The sequence below is a fragment of the Phyllobates terribilis genome, unplaced genomic scaffold (genome assembly GCF_046119375.1).
Source record: "Phyllobates terribilis strain yellow unplaced genomic scaffold, ASM4611937v1 Scaffold_8__6_contigs__length_399053987, whole genome shotgun sequence".
In the NCBI taxonomy this organism is placed as follows: domain Eukaryota; kingdom Metazoa; phylum Chordata; class Amphibia; order Anura; family Dendrobatidae; genus Phyllobates; species Phyllobates terribilis.
The window spans coordinates 351,297,375-351,312,594 of NW_027362768.1; the positions used below are offsets into that span (position 1 = coordinate 351,297,375).

Genomic DNA, 15,220 nt, shown 5'->3' on the forward strand with positions numbered 1-15,220 from the left:
TCTCATGATTGCATACACCTGGCTATGAAGTTCAAAGCTCAATGAGGTTACAAAACCAAAAAAAGTGCTTTAGTAAGTCAGTAAAAAGTAGGTAGGAGTATTTAAAACAAGAAAATGATAAGGGTGCCCACACTTATGCACCTGTCAAATTTTGTTTGAATGCAGATTGCACATTTTCTGTTAGTACAATAAACCTCATTTCAAGGCAGAAACATTTCTGTATCCAACAGTTATTACATATATCAAACTGAAATAGCTGTTGCAAAAACACCAATTTTTATAAAACATTAAGCTTAAGATTAATAAGGGTGCCCAAACTTTTTCATATAACTGTAATAACGGAAAATATAACACACACTTAAAATCACACAGTACTGGATGTTTCTGATAATTCAGCGCTGGGTTATATGAGCCATAACTATTAAAGTGCTTGTGCTTCTGTTATGGCAGTTGTGTATCGAGGGCTTATTTGTCTAATATATTATTCTTCAGAATAAATCACCACCAATAGTGAGTCCTCAATATAATCCTACTCGGTATACACTATTCACTTTATTATGAGGGCTTATTTATCAGGAAATTGGATAAAAGGGATTATGCTATACGTAGCAAGCGAAAACTGCTTCTATGTACAACTACACTGGTCATCCCGGTGTTCAGCCGTCTCTCCAGTCTCTATAGATAGAAAACTATTTGGATCACAATAGATATCTTTTCATATCCAAATGAGCCTTATTCAGCAATATTTGGTTTCATTCATTAGTGGGCAGTGAGGTAAATGCTTCTACTGCCGCCCTTGTATCTCATCTATTAGACTTATGAGCTGTAGCACTTATTTATCATTGTAGTCAGGCTCGGTCTGGCCTGGCGGGACGCCGGGAAATTTCCCGGTGGGCCCCGGGCCCCTTGCAGAGGGAACAGGAGAATAAAAAAAAAAAAAAAAGTGGTCGAGGGCGCACGCAAGCACTTTCACCGACGCGATGCCCAGGACAGTAGCGGGAGGGGCCTGGGAGCAGGAGAGCAGGGCAGGGGCTGCGCTGCAGCGTCACATTCAGCAGACAGGGCCGTACGTCTGCTAAAAGTGACGTCACAGCGCGCCCTGCACTGCAGTCTCCCGCATTAGGGGCGCGTCTGTACACTGTATGGGCTGGAGACAAGCCAAGGTACTGTAATATTTGTGTGTTTGTATGGATTTTTATGTATATGCTGCCTGCATGTGTGTGTGTACAGTGTGTGTATATGCCTGTGTGTGTATATGCCTGCGTGTGTACAGTGTGTGTATATGCCTGCGTGTACAGTGTGTGTATATGCCTGTGTGTGTACAGTGTGTGTGTACAGTGTGTGTATATGCCTGTGTGTGTACAGTGTGTGTATATGCCTGCATGTGTGTGTATATGCCTGTGTGTGTACAGTGTGTGTATATGCTTGTGTGTGTACAGTGTGTGTATATGCCTGTGTGTGTACAGTGTGTGTATATGCCTGTGTGTACAGTGTGTGTATATGCCTGTGTGTGTATATGCCTGCGTGTGTACAGTGTGTGTATATGCCTGTGTGTACAGTGTGTGTGACGCGCCCCCTGGGCCATATTCCTTAGGGGAATACCCGGAGCCGGATCAGATGGGAGTTGTAGTCTTCCGAGTGGCTATGACCCGGTCCGTGCCCAGGGTGTCAAGCTCAGTTGTATGTGGCAGTCCTACAGATGTTATTAAGTTCTTAATGTCGACTACGCCACCCGTTGTATTGCGGTCACTATGGCCGCCGCTGCAGCAGGGTCCGCTGAGGCTGATGGTGTAGGTGCAGCTTGTGATGGTATAACCCCCAACGGGTGGGGTATAGCCTCAGGGGGTCAGGTGCAGAGGATGGGGGTTGTGGTGGTGCAGCATAGGTGTTAAATGAAGACAGAGTCGGGTTGTGCAGTTTAGGGTGTTTACTCACTGCTGATGTTCCGGTCACTCCAGCTTCAAGTGACCTCCCGAGCCGTGCTGCATCCACCAGGTCCTGGATCCAGCCAACCCCCAAGCGAGTCCGGAGCGTGACCCTGAGCTCTCCTTCTGTCCTTTCTCTGGCCGTCCCCACTAGTGATCCACCCAGGTCCAGCTCCCTCGGGCCTTCTGTTGGGAGACCCTTGGCCTTGGGTTCCCTGACCCTCCACGTGGTATGCCTTCGGGGTGGATGTGGTGGGTGGCCGTGGCAGACGCTGCCCACGGCCTCCGGTCTCTGGCTGGGGTGTGTTTTTGCCCCCACCAGCTTGGGTTCCGGTACCCTGATGCCGACTCTTCACCCGTGGATTGGATTTGGGGTCTCAGAGTCCTCTCTTCTGTTTCCCCCTCTGGGTCTCTCTTGCTTTCTCCTCTCTCTCTCTGGGGCTTCTCTGCTCCTCTTCCTCTGCTCTGCTCTGACAGACTGACCCTGTTCTTTGATGGTGCCCACCTTATATACACCCTCTATGTGTGAGCTCAGGTGACCAGCACCCAATGAGCTCCTATCTTTACCCAGGCTGCTCCCCCTATCTGCCCCTACACTACTTGGGATGTTCCACCCCCCTCCCACTCCAGCCAGGAACAGACTCGGTCGTACCTGCACATTTCTAAGTGGGAGTACCGTCGGTCTGCTCCTCGGAAATGGGATGTGTGTAGTGCATGCAGCCTACCGAGCTCAGGTCCACACTCCATCCTTACCCGGGAGTGGAATATCACACCTCTGGGTTGAGGTGCAATACCCCTGTAGCAGCCGAATCCTCAGGGTGCTACATTCCCCCCTGGTAAATCACAGCACGTCCTCGGGCTGTAAGACATAAACAACACCAAAACATACAATTTTTTTCATATCAACAACATCGTATAAACATATAAAATAACATACATTAGCAGCAAAACATTCTTATAAAACATTCTCGTCGCCTCTGGCTCCTCCTCCGGTCACTGTGCAACGTGTGACCGGGTAAAGTGCGACAGTCTTTGGAACTCGTGGCTTTCCTATAAAACCGGTAGGGGGCGCTTTAGGACGCGCAACTATTTACAAGGGGTAGTGGCCGCTCTCAGTCCTCGGCCAGGTATTAGGGAGGAATGACCGCTCTCAGTCCTCAGTCAGTGGGATTTAGGGGTTAAACGGGTAAACAGTTCACACTTGCTGGTCCCAACGGGGACTATATTAGCAACAGTAACAGTTTCAGTTCACGGTGCCCCGACGGGCAACTATATACAGCTTCTGCTTCGCTGTACTTAACGACGGCGTCCTCCTGCTCTTGCTTTATGGTTACCTTTGGCTTCAGACCCGTCCGGGTCCTCTTGTTCTTCCTCCTCACACCGCAGCTCTTCCTCCGTCAGGCGATGCACATGGAGGGCGTAGGGACCTTTGGCACACTTGTGCCGGGTGAAGGTGACCTCGTCCCCGATGTAAAGGTCACGACCTCTGTGTCCCTCCGGTAGGTGGGACTCAACGTCTCTCCTGGTTACGAAGACGTCGCCTAGGGTGTGGTGGTCTCGGATGAAGCCCCACCCATGCTGCAGGTTAAACTTTATCACAGTCCCGGTGGTGCGGGGACTATGCGCTGCACGGGGGTCTCTCCTGGCCCGGCTCTTCTGCTCCGCGCTCTTTATTTGGGCTTGTTGTTCCCGGACCCGCCTCTCTCTCCGCTCCCTCTCGAAGTCCTCGAGCTGTTGGCGGCAGCACTCAGCACGCTCCGCTGCAGCTGCCCGAGTCTCTTGAGTGAACCCCATGAGGTCTTCTCCGGTGGGGTCCTACTCAAACTGCGCTTCTGCTAGCGGGGGCGAGATCCTCTTTACGGGCTTTGGAGCCGGGATCAGGGGTTCATCCAGGGGTCTCTCTCTCCGGAGTCGGGGATGGTGGAACTCCGGTGGCCATATAAATGGCTGCCCATCCGGGCACGTGTGCTGGGCGTACAGGTCCTCTCCCAGATGCGGCACTCTTGGTCTTATGGGCGCGGTGGTGTTAGCGCCCGGGTTGCCCGGGCCTTGCGGCCAGGCCTGGGGTATCTGGAAGGTGAAGGGCACCGTAAGGACGGCGGCGCCCTGGGCTACTTGGCCCTGCGACCAGGCCGGGGGCTCCGCGGAGGTACGGGGCGCTGTTGGTATTGCGGCGCCCGGGGGTACTAGGCCTTGCGACCAGGCTGGTGGTACTTCCTGCTTGGTCACGCTCGGGGTCGAGGCGTGTGACGTCACAGGGGTCGCGGCTCCCGTTTGAGGCCTAGTCTGCGGCGGTGATGTTGCAGCGACGGGCACGGCAGGATAGACTTCGGGCTCTGCGACGGGGAGCTGGGGCAGGTGCGCGGTTTCCCGGTTTGGGGTATAGACGTCCCCTTTACCTGCCTCCACTCGTTCGGCTCCCTTCTCGGCGCCGTCTCCGGCCTTCAGTCCTCCTGCGCCATCCTCAGAGGCGGTCTGTCTCCTCATCTCGGGTGGCGTGCTCCGCTGACAGGTCTCGGTCTGCTGGGCCATCTCACGGCTCCATTCTGCTAACGTCTCTCGCTGCACCCGGGCCATCCTCCTTGCGAGGCCCTCCAGAGCGGTCTGTGCACACTCCCGGTCTCGGGGGAGCTGTGCTAGGACCTCCACTAGTCCTAGTGGGGTCGTTGTTTCCAGCAGGCTCCTGACCAACGGGTCGGTGCTGCTCTGCTCTCCTACAGTCGTCTCCAGCAGGCTCCTGGCCAGCGGGCCGGTGCTGCTCTGCTCTCCCTCCTCGGTTTCTAGCAGGCTCCTGGCCAACGGGCCGGTGCTGCTCTGCTTTCTCGCCATCTCCGGGTAAGCTCCTCCGATACTCTTCTCCAGGCTTCTTGCCTCCGGGTGCGCTCTCTCCAGACTGCTCCAAGCGGCACCCATCTTTGTTCTCTCCTTTCGTCTCCTCCCCCCTCGAGGGCGGTCCCGGGGCACTTGGTGACTGTCAGCTCCAGGGGCTGTTCTTTCACGCTGACAGACACCTCTAGCATCACAGTCTCTGTTGGTGGGGGCGGTTTCCACTTTTGGCGCCATTTTCGGTCCTGGCCCACGATGGGAGGTGGCCTCCTGCCACCCTCTGGCACGCCCATAATGGCGTCCGCTCTTCCAAGGCGGGAAACCTTTGGAAATGGCGGGAATCGCTTCCCAGTGGCGGGAAACTCTGCAGATGGCGGGAAAACGCTGTTAATGGCGGACAACCGGCGGGAATCGACTGGTGATGGGGTCCGATGGCGGGGACCCTCCGGAACCGGCAGGAGACTTCTTTTTGAGGTAAACTTGCACTTTTCTTCAGGCACGCAGTACCCGGTTGTTGTGGGCACGTAATCCTGCCGACTACGCCAAAGTTGACGCGCCCCCTGGGCCATATTCCTTAGGGGAATACCCGGAGCCGGATCAGATGGGAGTTGTAGTCTTCCGAGTGGCTATGACCCGGTCCGTGCCCAGGGTGTCAAACTCAGTTGTATGTGGCAGTCCTACAGATGTTATTAAGTTCTTAATGTCGACTACGCCACCCGTTGTATTGCGGTCACTATGGCTGCCGCTGCAGCAGGGTCCGCTGAGGCTGATGGTGTAGGTGCAGCTTGTGATGGTATAACCCCCAACGGGTGGGGTATAGCCTCAGGGGGTCAGGTGCAGAGGATGGGGGTTGTGGTGGTGCAGCATAGGTGTTAAATGAAGACAGAGTCGGGTTGTGCAGTTTAGGGTGTTTACTCACTGCTGATGTTCCGGTCACTCCAGCTTCAAGTGACCTCCCGAGCCGTGCTGCATCCACCAGGTCCTGGATCCAGCCAACCCCCAAGCGAGTCCGGAGCGTGACCCTGAGCTCTCCTTCTGTCCTTTCTCTGGCCGTCCCCACTAGTGATCCACCCAGGTCCAGCTCCCTCGGGCCTTCTGTTGGGAGACCCTTGGCCTTGGGTTCCCTGACCCTCCACGTGGTATGCCTTCGGGTGGATGTGGTGGGTGGCCGTGGCAGACGCTGCCCACGGCCTCCGGTCTCTGGCTGGGGTGTGTTTTTGCCCCCACCAGCTTGGGTTCCGGTACCCTGATGCCGACTCTTCACCCGTGGATTGGATTTGGGGTCTCAGAGTCCTCTCTTCTGTTTCCCCCTCTGGGTCTCTCTTGCTTTCTCCTCTCTCTCTCTGGGGCTTCTCTGCTCCTCTTCCTCTGCTCTGCTCTGACAGACTGACCCTGTTCTTTGATGGTGCCCACCTTATATACACCCTCTATGTGTGAGCTCAGGTGACCAGCACCCAATGAGCTCCTATCTTTACCCAGGCTGCTCCCCCTATCTGCCCCTACACTACTTGGGATGTTCCACCCCCCTCCCACTCCAGCCAGGAACAGACTCGGTCGTACCTGCACATTTCTAAGTGGGAGTACCGTCGGTCTGCTCCTCGGAAATGGGATGTGTGTAGTGCATGCAGCCTACCGAGCTCAGGTCCACACTCCATCCTTACCCGGGAGTGGAATATCACACCTCTGGGTTGAGGTGCAATACCCCTGTAGCAGCCGAATCCTCAGGGTGCTACATGTGTATATGCCTGCGTGTGTACAGTGTGTGTATATGCCTGTGTGTACAGTGTGTGTATATGCCTGTGTGTGTACAGTGTGTGTATATGCCTGTGTGTGTACAGTGTGTGTATATGCCTGCATGTGTGTGTATATGCCTGTGTGTGTACAGTGTGTGTATATGCTTGTGTGTGTACAGTGTGTGTATATGCCTGTGTGTGTACAGTGTGTGTATATGCCTGTGTGTGTATATGCCTGTGTGTGTACAGTGTGTGTATATGCCTGTGTGTGTATATGCCTGTGTGTGTGTACAGTGTGTGTATATGCCTGTGTGTGTATATGCCTGTGTGTGTACAGTGTGTGTATATGCCTGTGTGTGTATATGCCTGTGTGTGTACAGTGTGTGTGTATATGCCTGTGTGTGTATATGCCTGTGTGTGTACAGTGTGTGTATATGCCTGTGTGTGTACAGTGTGTGTGTACAGTGTGTGTATATGCCTGTGTGTACAGTGTGTGTATATGCCTGTGTGTGTACAGTGTGTATATGCCTGTGTGTGTGTATATGCCTGTGTGTGTACAGTGTGTGTATATGCCTGCATGTGTGTGTATATGCCTGTGTGTGTACAGTGTGCGTATATGCTTGTGTGTGTGTACAGTGTGTGTATATGCCTGTGTGTGTACAGTGTGTGTATATGCCTGTGTGTGTACAGTGTGTGTATATGCCTGTGTGTATATGCCTGTGTGTGTGTACAGTGTGTGTATATGCCTGTGTGTGTACAGTGTGTGTATATGCCTGTGTGTGTATATGCCTGTGTGTATATGCCTGTGTGTGTACAGTGTGTGTATATGCCTGTGTGTGTGTACAGTGTGTGTATATGCCTGTGTGTGTACAGTGTGTGTATATGCCTGTGTGTATATGCCTGTGTGTGTGTACAGTGTGTGTATATGCCTGTGTGTGTGCCTGTGTGTGTGTACAGTGTGTGTTTATATGCCTGTGCGTTTGTGTATATGCCTGTGCGTGCGTGTGTGTGTGTATATGCCTGTGTGTGTATATATGCCTGTATGTGTGTGTGTGTGTGTATATGCCTGTGTGCGTGTGCGTATGTGTGTATATGCCTGTATGTGTACATTGTGTATGCCTGTGTGCTTATGTGTCTTCACACGTGTGTGTGTGCTTCCCTGCGTGTCTGCATTTTTGTGTGTGATTGTCTGAGTGTGTCTGTGCATTTCTGTGTGTGCTTGCCTGTGTGTGTACTTGTCCCCATTTCTGTGAGTATGTGTATCTGCGTGTGTATATTAGGGCTCTTTCACATGTCCTGATATTTACGGGACTGGAGATATCCGTGTCCACCTGTGTGTCATCCAAGTGACACATACTGGCGCTTGGGAATCAGTGTACAGTTAGCGCTGTTCCCAAGAGCCGGGTGCTGAGCGCTGCCCTCATCATAGATCCCTGCAGGCGCTGTGATCAGCAGCAGCGGGGTCAATGATGAGAGTAGTAGTCTACTCCCACTGTGTCCGTGTCCAACTGTAAAAATAAGAATAAAATAAAAAAATCCTTATACTCACCTCTCCTAAGTGTCACCTGCTGTAATCCGTGCGAGCGCTCACGCCAAGGAGAATGACTTCTGCAGCGAGCTTGCTCCAGAGCTGCGCTTATTGAATCACAGGGCACCGCTTGTTGAGCGCAGCTCCGGAGCCCACTCGCTGCAGGAGACATTCTCCTCGGCGTGAGCGCTCGCACGGATTACAGCGGGTGACACTTAGTAGAGGTTAGTATAAGGATTTTTTTATTTTATTCTTTTTACAGTTGGACACAGCGGGTATAGACTATTACTCTCATCATTGACCCTGGGGTGCTGATCGCAGAGCCGGCAGGGATCTATGATGAGGGCAGCGCTCAGCGCTCTTCCCAAGCACCGGGTGCTAACTGTCATCAGTGTGCGGGACATTTTGCGGTCTGGACATCAGGTAAAAAACAGACATGTCAGCGTGTTTTGCCCACGGACACCACATGGTCTGTGTAAAGTGGAAACACACTGACATGTGCACATACGCATTCATGTGAATGGGTCTACGTGTGTCAGTGTCTCTGGTACGTGTGGAAACGGTCACCGCATGTACTGACGTGTGAAAGAGCCCTTAGTATGTGTCCGTGTGCGCTTGTTTTCGTGTGTGTAAGCGTGCTTCTGCATGTCTGTGTGCTCTTCCGAAGATTTATTATATTTGGAGAGAGATGGGAGAGAAATTCTAGGAGACAGAATGGGGAGATGTGTGAAGAAACAGTATGGTGAACTAGGGGAGGGGTGGGAATGGGTGCGGGAACAGAATGGGGAAGGGATGTATAAGACAGTATGGAGAGTGGGGGAATAGTGTGAGGAGACAGTATGGAGGGAGAAAAGTGTGAGGTGACACAGCACAGAGACTAGGTAGTGTGGGGGAAGGTATAGAGATGCGGCAGTATGGGGGGAACAGTGTGAGGGCACAGCAAGGAGGGAACAGTATGCTGAGGAGGGGGGAGTGTGATGAAGGGGCACAGTATAGAGACTGGGCAGTATAGGGGGGACACCGTGTGAGAGGACAATGTGAAGAGGGGGCCCAGTATGGTAAGGAGGGGGCAGTGTGGAGAGCAGGTACCATAAGAGGGGTAGAGTGTATGTCATGTTTTGTGCAGGGAGCATTGTAAGAGTTAGGTTTATTCAGGGGCTCAGTGTAGATATTTTTATTCGGGAGCATTATAATGACACTGCTATCTTTAAGGGCATCGTGTCGGGATGTGCTGCAGAAGACCGGAGAAGATGGAAGTCTGCAGAGACGAGCTGTGGATGAGAAAAGTCATCATGGAGACTGGACAAGAGGGAGACGAAAAGAGAGAGAACGACTCTAATCAGAGAAGACGTCTCAGGTAAGACACCTGGATGTAAATGTTCATCTGTGATCCTGCCTGCGTCTCATCAGTACTGTGGTTCCTGTATGGTCCACAGTCTGATGATGACTGATAACAACTCCCAGTATCTCTATTGTTAATTACATACTGGGAGTTGTAGGTTTATGCGATACAAAGATATATGGGGCTGACCTGACATTACAAATGATGGTGGTTCAGATGATGTATTCTTGTACTAATGTGTTTGTGCGCGTCTGTGTGTTTGTATGTGTCTACGTATCTGGAATAATATGTATTTTTGTAAGATGCGTGTATGTAAGAGTCCATTGTGGTGTGTAATAACATTCATATGCTTGGGACACCTTTACTAAATCTATTAGGACTTGCTCACATGTGTTAGGGAATTCCATTTGTCTTTCCACATTTAGGAACAGACAAGTGAAATTTGCTAACCTTGTCATAACCATAGGGTTGTACTTGTATGGAGCGGGTTCAGGAGCTGAGCCTGCTCCATACCAGGCGGATGTCGGCTGTGTTACATAGCCGGCGTCTGCCTGTAACAGCAGTGATCAGAGTTCGCCTTGATTGCTGCTGTTCTGAGTATTTAAGTGCCCTTGTCAATCACTGACAGCGGCATTTAGATAGCACGATGGCCGGTGCATGCAGTCACCTGCTCCCTTCAGCCCCCTGTGACGCAGTTGCAGGTTGCTGGTGGGTTGCCAGTAGTGCTGAGTGAGCGTGGTCGGACAAGGTGTTATCTCAGCATGTTCGGGTGTTATCTGAGTATCTTGTAGTGCTCTGCTAATATGCTCGAGTCCCTGCGGTAACATGTTTTGCGGCGGTAGACAGAAGCAACACATGCAGTGATTACCTAACAAACAGGCAATTCCTGCATGTGTTGCGTCTGCCTGCAAAACATGCTACCCTGGGGACTCGAGCATATTAGCAGAACATTACAAGATACCTGGATAACACCCGAGCATGCTGGGATCACACCTTATCCGACCATGCTCGCTCAGCACTAGTTGCCAGATGCTGCTGCCATGTTAGTCGTTCAATGAAGCTCAGCCTGAGGCTGGGCTCCATGGAAGTGTCACAATCAAGGTGTCGGACGTTATTGCAGCACCCTCACTTTGTAGTTCGCGGTGACTGTAATGTCTCCCTCCTTGCACCGACCTTATAACAGGAAGCGAGTTGCGGCAGGGAGAATAAAACGTAATTTTCTCTGTGTAGCCAACGCTTTTCCATTAAGCTGTCTAACCAGGCTTTAAACCCTATTTACCTGCAGATTACCCCTATATCTGCAGATAAATAGCGTTTTTCAAGGTGACAAGTTACCATTAAAGGGACTCTGGCAGTACGGAATGACTGTTCGAACAAAGTCCTGCCGCTCAGTGCTTCACAGCGTGGCCAATCATGTAACTATAGTGCATTATAGAAAAGCATAACAAGTAATAAAACCGTTTATGGTGGGCTGTAGTGTGGGCCCCTAGAGTCAGTTCCCCTGGTGGGCCCTGGGCACCCCAGTCCGACTCTGCTCACCGCTATAATAAAACATTGTATTCCATAATTAATAACCATCAGCTTCTCACAGAGGGAGGTCGGCGAGTGGTAGATACAGCGCATTGTGAAAGGATTTGGCCCCCTTGAACTTTTCTACCTTTTGCCACATTTCTGGCTTCAAACATAAAGATATAAAATTCAAATTTTTTTGGGAAGAATCAACAAGTGGGAATGAAATTTATTGGATATTTTAAACTTAAAAATAAAAAATGAAAAGTGGGGCGAGCAATATTATTCGGCCCCTTTACTTTCAGTTCAGCAAACTCACTCCAGAAGTTCAGTGAGGATCTCTGAATGATCCAATGTTGTCCTAAATGACTGGTAACGATAACGAGAATCCACTGATCCAATGTTGTCCTAAATGACTGGTAACGATAACTAGAATCCACCTGTGTGTAATCAAGTCTCTGTATAAATGCACCTGCTGTGTGATAGTCTCAGGGTTCTGTTTCAAGTGCAGAGAGCATCATGAAGACCAAGGAACACACCAGGCAGGTCCGAGATACTGTTGTGGCGAAGTTCAAAGCCGGATTTGGATACAAAAAGATTTCCCAAGTTTTAAACATCTCAAGGAGCACTGTGCAAGCGATAATATTGAAATGGAAGGAGTATCAGACCAATGCAAATCTACCAAGACCCGGCCGTCCCTCTAAACCAGTTTTTCCCAAACTCCAGTCCTCACGGACCCCCACAGGTCATGTTTTCAGTATTCCCTTAGTATTGCATAGGTGATGGAAGTATCATCAAGGCATCAGGAATTCTCTCACCTGTGCAATACTATGGAAATCCTGAAAACATGACCTGTGGGGTCTGTGAGGACTGGAGTATGGGAAACACTGCTCTAAACTTTCATCTCGAACAAGGAGAAGACTGATCAGAGATGCAGCCAAAAGGCCCATGATCACTCTGGATGAACTGCAGAGATCTAGAGCTGAGGTGGGATAGTCTGTCCATAGGACAACAATCAGTTGTACACTGCACAAATCTGGGCTTTATGGAAGAATGGCAAGAAGAAAGCCATTTCTCAAAGATATCCATAAACAGTCTCGTTTGAAGTTTGCCACAAGCCACCTAGGAGACACACCAAACATGTAGAATAAGGTGCTCTGGTCAGATTAAACCAAAATCGAACTTTTTGGTCACAATGCAAAATGATATGTTTGGCGTAAAAGCAACACAGCTCATCACCCTCAAAACACCATCCCCACTGTCGAACATGGTGGTGGCAGCATCATGGTTTGGGCCTGCTTATCTTCAGCAGGGACAGAGAAGATGGTTAAAATTGATGGGAAGATGGATGGAGCCAAATACAGGACCATTCTGGAAGAAAACCTGTTGGAGTCTGCAAAAGACCTGAGACTGGGAAGAAGATTTATCTTCCAACAAGACAATGATCCCAAACATAAAGCAAACTCTACAATGGAATGGTTAGAAAATAAACGTATCCAGGTGTTAGAATGGCCAAGTCAAAGTCCAGACCTGAATCCAATCGAGAATCAGTGGAAAGAGCTGAAAACTGCTGTTCACAAACGCCCTCCATCCAACCTCAATGAGCTCGAGCTGTTTTGCAAGGAAGAATGGGCAAGAATTTCAGCCTCTCGATGTGCAAAACTGATAGAGACATACCCCAAGCGACTTGCAGCTGTAATCGCAGCAAAAGGTGGCACTATAAAAGTATTAACTCAAGGGAGCCGAACAATATTGCACGCCCCACTTTTCAATTTGTTAAAAAAGTTTAAAATAGCAAATAAATTTCGTTCCACTTCACGATTGTGTCCCACTTGTTGTTGATTCTTCCCCAGAAAAATAGAATTTTATATCTTTACTAGATGGTGGCCCGATTCTAACGCATCGGGTATTCTAGAATATGTATGCGGCCGACCGGGCGCAATCAGCAGAACGTTGTTTAAATTTGGCGCCAAAATCGCTGATTGGTCGCGGCCGGCAACCGCGACTAATCAGCAAAACGGTGTTTAAATTTGGCGGCAATATCGGTGATTGGTCATGGGTGGCGGCCGCGACCAATCAGCGAACTGTGTTAGTGAGGACGGGAGAGCTTGTTTAAATTTGGCGATAAAATAGACCAATCAGCAGAGCGTTGTTTAAATTTTCCGGCAATCTCGCTGATTGGTCTTGGCCGGCCGGCGGCCGGGACCAATGAGCAGAGCGGTGTTTAAATTTGGCGCCAAAATCGCTGATTGGTAGCAGTCGCCGGCGGCCGCGACCAATCCGCAGAGCGTTGTTTAAGTTTGGCGCCAATCTCGCTGATTGGTCGCGGCTGTCGGCCACGACGAATCAGCACAGCGGTGTTTACATTTGCCGCCCATCTCGCTGATTGGTCGCGGCCGGCCACCGCGACCAATGAGCAGAGCGGCGTTTAAATTTGCCGCCGATATCGCTGATTGGTCGCGGTGGCCGGCTGCGATTAATCAGCACAGCGGCGTTTAAATTTGCCGCCCATCTCGCTCATTGGTCGCGGTGGCTGGCCGCGATCAATCAGCAGAGCGGCGTTTAAATTTGCCACCCATCTCGCTGATTGGTCGCGGTCGGCCACCGCGACCAATCAGCAGAGCGGCGTTTAAATTTGCAGCCCATCTCGCTGATTGGTCGCAGTCGGCCACCGCGACCAATCAGCACAGCGGCGTTTAAATTTGCCGCCCATCTCGCTGATTGGTCGCGGTCGGCCAACGCTACCAATCAGCAGAGCGGCGTTTAAATTTGCCGCCCATCTCGCTGATTGGTCGCGGCCGGCCACCGCGACCAACAGCGTCGTATTAGTGTAGGCCCGGGAGCGGCGCTGCTTGTGCGGCTCCTTCTGCTGCGAGAAGCCGGGAGATGAGCGGCTGCTCGCAGCAGAAGCATCCCGACCGGCGGCGCCGCTCCCCGGTCCTCCGTTCACACTTGCTGTCGGGAGATCAGCGGGCCGAGCCGCTGATCTTCCGACGTTAGCCGCATGGAGGTCAGCGGCGCCGGTCGGGGTAGTTGTGCTGCTAGCGCCGCTCATCTCCCCGCTGCATCGCCGCTGACCTCCGTCCGCCAGATGAGCCGCTAACGGCCGCCATCTTTTTTCAGAAATCCCGCGGCGCTGATTGGCCGCTGCCGGACCAATGAGCGACGCGGGATTTCCAGGACGGACAGACAGACAGACAGACAGACAGACGGGATAAGACAATTATATAGTAGATGTTTGAAGCCAGAAATGTGGCAAAAGGTAGAAAAGTTTAAGGGGGCCAAATCCTTTCACAATGCACTGTATAGGCGACGGCAGTACTGTGTATTTGCAGGATTCCAGGCCAGTATCTGCCACCCGCTGTATTTCCCATGTGAGAAGCTCTGATATTTTATTACAGGGAAACGGTCATCAGGTTTTTGCTATGTAATCTAAAAGCAACAAGTCGGGGCAGAGGACCTTATCCCAGCGATGTGTCACTTGCTGGTCTGCATGATGGCATTTTGATATAATCCCTCTTATCTGCTGCAGATCTAGCAGTTCCCTGAATTCACAGATTATGTAGAGACCAATGCGGGAAAGTTACCCCAAATGTTCTAGAAGTCAGCATTGGATTCTCTTCTTTCAGATCACCTCACAGACCAATGTAAGTTAAGGGACAAGTTCAGATGACTGTTTATCCCACTGTTTTTTGAAAGAAATTTGCCATTAAAACTCATGCATACAGTACAAAAAGAAATAGATGCCACAACCAGGGCCGGCTCCAGGATTTCATGGGCCCCGGGCAAAAGTCTCAGTGGGCCCCTTTCACACCTACCACGATTCATGATGCACAGAAATATAGGTATAGTACAATGCTAAAGATTTCACTTACTTCTCACATTACATGAGTGATATCTATTGTAAAGTCTACAAGAGCTCAGAAACCGGCGAATCCTCCCAGCGCACAGTGCAGACAATATAGTCCTCTATACAGTATTATGGGCCCCACGTAGTCCTCCATATACAGTATTATGGGCACCACGTGGTCCTCCATATACAGTATTATGGGCACCACGTGGTCCTCCATATATAGTATTATGGGCCCCACGTAGTCCTCCATATACAGTATTATGGACACCACATGGTCCTCCATATACAGTATTATGGGCACCACATGGTCCTCCATATACAGTATTATGGGCACCACATGGTCCTCCATATACAGTATTATGGGCACCACATGGTCCTCCATATACAGTATTATGGGCACCACATGGTCCTCCACACAGTATTATGGGCACCACATGGTCCTCCATACAGTATTATGGACACCACATGGTCCTCTATACAGTATTGTGGACACCACATGGTCCT

The 15,220-nt window shown here is 50.8% G+C and overlaps 1 long non-coding RNA gene across 1 annotated transcript in view; it reads left to right on the forward strand.

Moving 5' to 3' along the window:
* The first annotated feature begins 993 nt into the window (after positions 1-993).
* Positions 994-15,220, forward strand: part of LOC141156560 (uncharacterized) — a 63,327-nt gene continuing 49,100 nt past the window's right edge. The window contains exons 1-2 of the long non-coding RNA XR_012247672.1: positions 994-1,163; positions 9,225-9,369. This is a non-coding gene — a long non-coding RNA (uncharacterized lncRNA). The remainder of the gene's footprint in view (positions 1,164-9,224; positions 9,370-15,220) is intronic.